Genomic DNA, 6,515 nt, shown 5'->3' on the forward strand with positions numbered 1-6,515 from the left:
TAGATATAAAATCAAATACTCAGGGGCTCACAATACATGAATATATATATAATTTCTTAACAAAACAGCGTCTTCTGTGACATTAGGCTATAACTCTAAATGTACTATGTGCACCGTGTAATGCGTTAGACTTTGTGCATGGCCCGTAAGCATGAAGTCCCATATTCTACTCAATCAATAATTGTCACCTCCTCCGGCTGGCCTAACATATAAGGCAATGGTGTTTCTGTTGCAGCAGAATCCCTTAAAAACTCCGTATCCTACCAAAAGGATCACGCAAAACTGATTAGAATAGTCTCACGGCATCTAGAGCAATAGGAAAGGTCCACCGGGTGTGGAGGAAAATAAATGTTATTATTTGTTATTATGAGTTGAGGATAAGTTATCATTATCGTAATAAAGTATTACACTTCTCTCCTTTAGGATTTTTCAAAATTCGAAAATCTCAAATATTCAGGACAAGAAGTTTCAAAATCTAGGTTCTAGACGATTTCGAAAACGAGAATAACTCTGATATTCTAGTAATTTTTTGAAAGGGGTTTTCATTCCGATCATTAGAAATTTCTAGATCCTAGAGATTCGCGTTAGGGGAAACTATATGTACAACTGTGATAAATAAAAGCGAGGAGCTGACGCCAGAACTCGCCTAGTTACGAGCAAATACTCGTATAACGGGATCACGAGACTTCCAATTCGATTACCAAGGCTACCGGTGGCTGTTTCTTGCCCAGGGTATCTTAGCACATAAGGTCACAACTGGGAACCACTTGGCTTAAGTTTGTTGACCAGTATATGGTAATTGGTAATATTGTTGATATTGATCGTTTTATCTATTTCATTTTCTCATTTAAGTGGAGAACCCCAAGTTTCCGAGTATAGCGGTTGTCAGGGATTCGTAGATAAATGTCGTGGTGAACATGGTGTAAACTAGAAAGATATATATCAAATACATCATCGTCTTAAAAAGAAACAAATGTCAGCTTCATCTCTACAGTGATGCTTCATCAACTGAATAAAACCATCGGGCGCCAGCAATGAAAATATTAGTAAAGCAGATCAGTGCGTGGAAAAAAGCTAAAGCATAGGGAAGGGTGACATGTAAACACATGAGTAATTCAAAGTCTCAGTATTTTAATTAGTGCCATGGTGTCAAGGGGCACTTGGTGTCAGCTTATTTAGGCTTCCTCCATGCGGCAAAAGACATTATTAACGTAAGGTTATCCTAAAACAGTTTGTGGTGAGAATCAATAATATCTACGTGTTCCTTGTGTACCATAAAAGACAAGTCAAATCAAAAGTATGCTTTGCCTCTGGCAACCCTCCTTATTAAGGAGGATTGAGGCATTTATATGTGCATGCATCTAAGATATAGTGTTTATGAACTGATAAAACACTTCCCGTCTTACAGAGGGCTTGTCGTCTGGGGTGTCTCGTGAATCAGAAGGAGTCTGGTGACTGTCTTGTGCCTCATGGGCCGCAGTTAAAAAAAAAAAAAAAAAAAAAAAAAAAAAAAAAAATTGATTCTTCTGAATAGATTCTAGTCCTTTTGTACCAAATAACAAATGTTTGTTTACTCCGTGCGCTGCCAGTCTATACAGGTTCTTGTTGGTTTGGAGAACATTTCAAGAATAAGGTTCTGAAATGAAGACGAGATGTTACGAAATGTTGAGGTTCCTTATGGATTTAACTCTTGAAGAGCCAGTGGTCCTTCTACAACGAATAACATTATCTGATGTAATAGCCAGAACAAAGTCAGGCAAACAAGGACTAGGTTTTATGATATGTTAATTACTCAGGAAATTTGGCTGTCGTTTGGAATTTCATACTTTTTTTTTAATAAGAGATATCTTACAGCAACATACGTTTCCTGTAAGTTATATTGCATTTATGCAAAATCATTTAGAACATTATTTCCATCATCAGAATCAATATTTGTATTTGGTGAATCAGGAGCTCCTTGTCGAGTTTGGAGACTTCTTTTCCTCGATCGTATATATATATATATTTTTAAATAGGAGATATCTTACAGCAGCATACGTTTCCTGTAAATTATATTGCATTTATGCAAAATCATTTAGAACATTATTTCCATCGTCAGAATCAATATTTGTATTTGTTGAACCAGGAGCTCCTTGTCGAGTTTGGATACCTCTGTGTCACCCTCTTCTCCTCGATCTATTTTTACTTCTTTCTTTTTTAATCATTATGCCTTACTCCCTTCTCCCTTGCTCTGCCTTTTCTCTGATTCGACTTTCTGGCAACACAGTTTCTTGATTTTATTTATTTTTTCCTTCCTTTTCCTTAATAATTTTCATTCCTTTCCCTTCCGTCCCTCCGTTTTTCTCAACCTTTTCTCTTCCTTCTCTTTCATCCTCTTTTTTCTCTCTTTTTCTCTTTACTCTTGACATATTTCTCTTCTATTTCCCCACCCTTCTGCCATTGCTTCCCACCCTTTACTTCAATTCAAATTTCACTTGTCTTATCTTTCCTGCCCGTTCTTTCCATTTCCTTCCATTTTCGCGCCCTCATTTTTGATTCACCTTCTTCACCTTCTTCTAGTATTTTGCGAACGACGTATGGAAAAGTTCACCTTTCCCCAACCTCCACCCCTCCACGGCTTTCATATGGATCGCTTGGAAAGGAACTCTCTCTCTCTCTCTCTCTCTCTCTCTCTCTCTCTCTCTCTCTCTCTCTCTCTCTCTCTCTCACACACACACACACACACACACACACACACACACACACACACACACACACACACACACACACACACACACACACACACACACACACACACACACACACACACACACACACACACACACACACACCACACACACCACACATCACACACCACACACACACACACACACACACACACACACACACGCACACACCACACACACACACACACACACACACACACACACACACACACACACACACACACACACACACACACACACACACCACTTTTTTTTTTTTTTTTTTTTTTTTTTTTTTTTTTTTTTTTTTTTTTTTTTTGTAAGTTTGGAAATTCCCAGTAACAATATCAAGGTTTCTTATTACCACCAAGAAGAAGGTTATGTTTTCGGTCATGTTTATGACCTACTTAGTCTGTTTGTTTTGTTAGTAGTTACCTTGTTAGTTAATAGCTTGTTAGTTTGTTAGTGTTTGTTTATATTGTTGTATGTTTGTTTGTTTGTTTGCTTGTTTTATTCCGTGTTTGCTTATCTTGTTTTTTTTGTTTTTTTTTGCAACTTTACGCAAAAATCTATTTTCTTTTTTTACTTATTGAGTGGGGGAGTATGGCCAATTTAAAACACCATTCAATTTCTCGAGCCGGATCTGGGAATTTTCTAAAGACTGAAATGAACTGCATTGGCGGAGTCTTGCTGTGACGTCAATGATATTTCAGACTGCAACGCCACTGTTCCTGTGAAGAATTTACATGTGATACGACACTCTTTTACTTATTGCCTGAGTGGCTGCTGCTTCTCTATTGGCTCCCCACACACATATTTCCTTGAGGATTTTTCTCCGCCTCTTCGATGTCTGACAAAGACGCTCACAGGGATGGACTCTGAAGAAGGGTAAGAACTAAAATCCATAAACTTTAAGAATACGAGTTGACCACTTTAACCACCTGGTCATCACGCTTCCGATTCCGCAATAACGGTGAGTGTCTTTACATCGGGATCCTGTGGGAGGAACGCCGGAAAGGATAATCTCCCCATTATCTGACTTCAAAGTCTATCAACACTCTTACCTTTAAACGAAAGAGGCTGGGACTGTCTCTGGAACCAATCCTAAGATATTCAGCTCGACCATCGCGAAGTTTTGATCCAGGACCTCTGAGACTGTGAGTCCCACACACTACCGTTAGATCGTCACAGAACACCAGAAAAGCCGTAATCAGGTAGGGGCTTATAACCTGGGACAAAAAGTGACTACCATCTGCCGTCCAGTAGCGCGTGGAACCCGTGGTGTGAGGAACCCCGGATTGAAGCTTCGCAACGGCTGGGTTTGATCATTTGAAAGAGTTCACTGTAACGAGTGATTTGTTCCATAATAGTTACAACGGCGAAGCGAATAAAAGCCTCGATCACTTGCTGCTATACCTCACTGGTGGTGTCGGGAGCTGTGTAGAACAAAATACATGGGATGGCAGATGGCTGTCACTTCAATCCCAGGGTATATGATCATGTCATGTTCCGGCCCCATTTATGCTCTGTGATTGTACATCGGTAGTGAAAAGAACACACAGTCTGAAGGACCCTGGATCAAGTTGCACGGGGCCGGAGTTTGATTATATATATATATATATATATATATATATATATATATATATATATATATATATATATATATATATAAAGACCTGTAGATCAGATGTGGGAAATATTTCAAAATACGCTCACTAAGATGATTCAAACTTACATTCCATTTAAGGACAGACGTCCCCCAAATCAGGCTCGCCCAAAGTGGCTCGACAAAGAAACTGAAAAAAGTATTGCTAAAAAGAGACAGGCTTATAAGAAATATAAGTGCTCGGGTGCATCTAATGACTATGAAAGTTATGTATCAATACAGGGAGATTTTAAAAAGACAATAAGAAAAAGAAAACGACAATACGAAATGAACATCGCTGATAAATCCAAAGAGAATCCCAAAGAATTCTATAGTTACATTCGAGATAAAAAGGTTGTTAGGAATCACATTGGTCCACTATTATCTGCTGACGGTCAACTTGAATATTCAAATGAAGGAATGTGTAATATCTTAAACAATTATTTTAGCTCGGTATTCGTAAACGAAACACCTCAAAGTGAATTCCAAACTGAAACCTGTCAAAAGTCTAGGGTAAACTTACTCACTACGGTAAATATAACAAAAGAAAAAATTAAAAGGTGTATAGACAAACTCAAAGTTAATAAAACACCAGGGCCTGACGGTTGGTATCCAAGAATCTTAAAGGAAATTAAAAATGAGATTGTTGTTCCACTAGAAATTATTTTCAAGAAATCCATCATATCCGGAGATGTCCCAAGAGAATGGAAGCTAGCTAACGTTACTCCCATATTCAAAAAAGGAGACAAAAATAAGCCAAATAACTATAGGCCTATAAGTTTGACTTCAATCGTAGGAAAAATAATGGAAACTATCATCAGAGATGCTATCGAACATCATTTAGAAAGTAACCGTTTGATAAATGATAGCCAGCATGGTTTCAGACGGAAACGTTCTTGCGTGACTAACTTACTCGAATTCTACAACACAGTTATCTCGAATTATGACAAAAGAAACAATATAGATTTGATATATCTAGACTTTGCAAAAGCTTTTGATACCGTCCCACACGAAAGACTACTTACTAAATTAGCTTTGCACGGAATAAGTGGTAGCCTATTAGGTTGGACTAGTAATTGGTTGAATGGTCGAAAACAGAGAGTTGTTTTAAATGGAAAAACTTCTAGATGGAAAAATGTTACAAGTGGAGTTCCTCAGGGTTCCGTTCTAGGACCACTTCTATTCATAGTATATATGAATGATATAGACCATGGACTAAAATCTACTGTTTCCAAATTTGCTGATGATACAAAACTGTGCGGAGTGGCAAATGATCACTCAAACCAATTAGATATTCAAGAAGATTTAGATAAATTACAGCAATTGTCTGAAAAGTAGCTAATAAAATTTAACACAAGTAGATGCAAGGTAATGCACATAGGTAAAAATAACAGTAAGTACGATTACAAGTTATTTGGAAATTCGTTAACAAAAGTGGATAGTGAAAAAGATCTCGGCGTAATTATCAGTAACGACCTCAAATCATCCAAGCAGTGTATTTCAGCCTCTGAGAAAGCAAATAAGATTCTGGGACTGATTGCGCGATCTTTTGATTTCAAAAGTCCATCACTCATTAACAAGCTATATAAATCGTTAGTTCGTCCACATTTGGAATATGCTGTTTCCGTATGGTCACCGAATCTCATTAAAGACATTGACAAACTGGAAAAAGTACAACGGCGATCCACAAAACTGATTCCAAATATCAAAAATAAATCATACGAAAATCAACTAAAACATATGAATCTGTTTTCCCTAAAAAAAGCGTAGACTCAGAGGTGACTTGATACAGGTCTTTAAGATTCTAAAGGGAATTGACAACATCAAAAGTGACAAAATGTTCACATTGAATGAGAATCAGACAAGAAACAATGGTCTCAAACTGTCCGGAAATAGATTCAATTTGGAAGTAGGTAGAAACAACTTTGCCAACCGTGTAGTTAATGAATGGAATAAACTTCCTGCACAGGTAGTGCAATGTAGTTCAGTTCGAAGCTTTAAGAATCATTTAGATAAACACCTAAGCAAGATGCTGTAATGATTATAATTTATTTTATATTATTTGTTTTTGTTTTGCTATCATTTGTCTGTCTGATTTTCATTTATTATTAGTTATATGTTAATTCTTGTCTTGCGACACTGCTTCTGACCCAGGGCGGTGGCAG

This window comes from Oratosquilla oratoria, chromosome 2 (genome assembly GCF_046742065.1).
Source record: "Oratosquilla oratoria isolate Oo_2021 chromosome 2, ASM4674206v1, whole genome shotgun sequence".
Lineage (NCBI taxonomy): Eukaryota > Metazoa > Arthropoda > Malacostraca > Stomatopoda > Squillidae > Oratosquilla > Oratosquilla oratoria.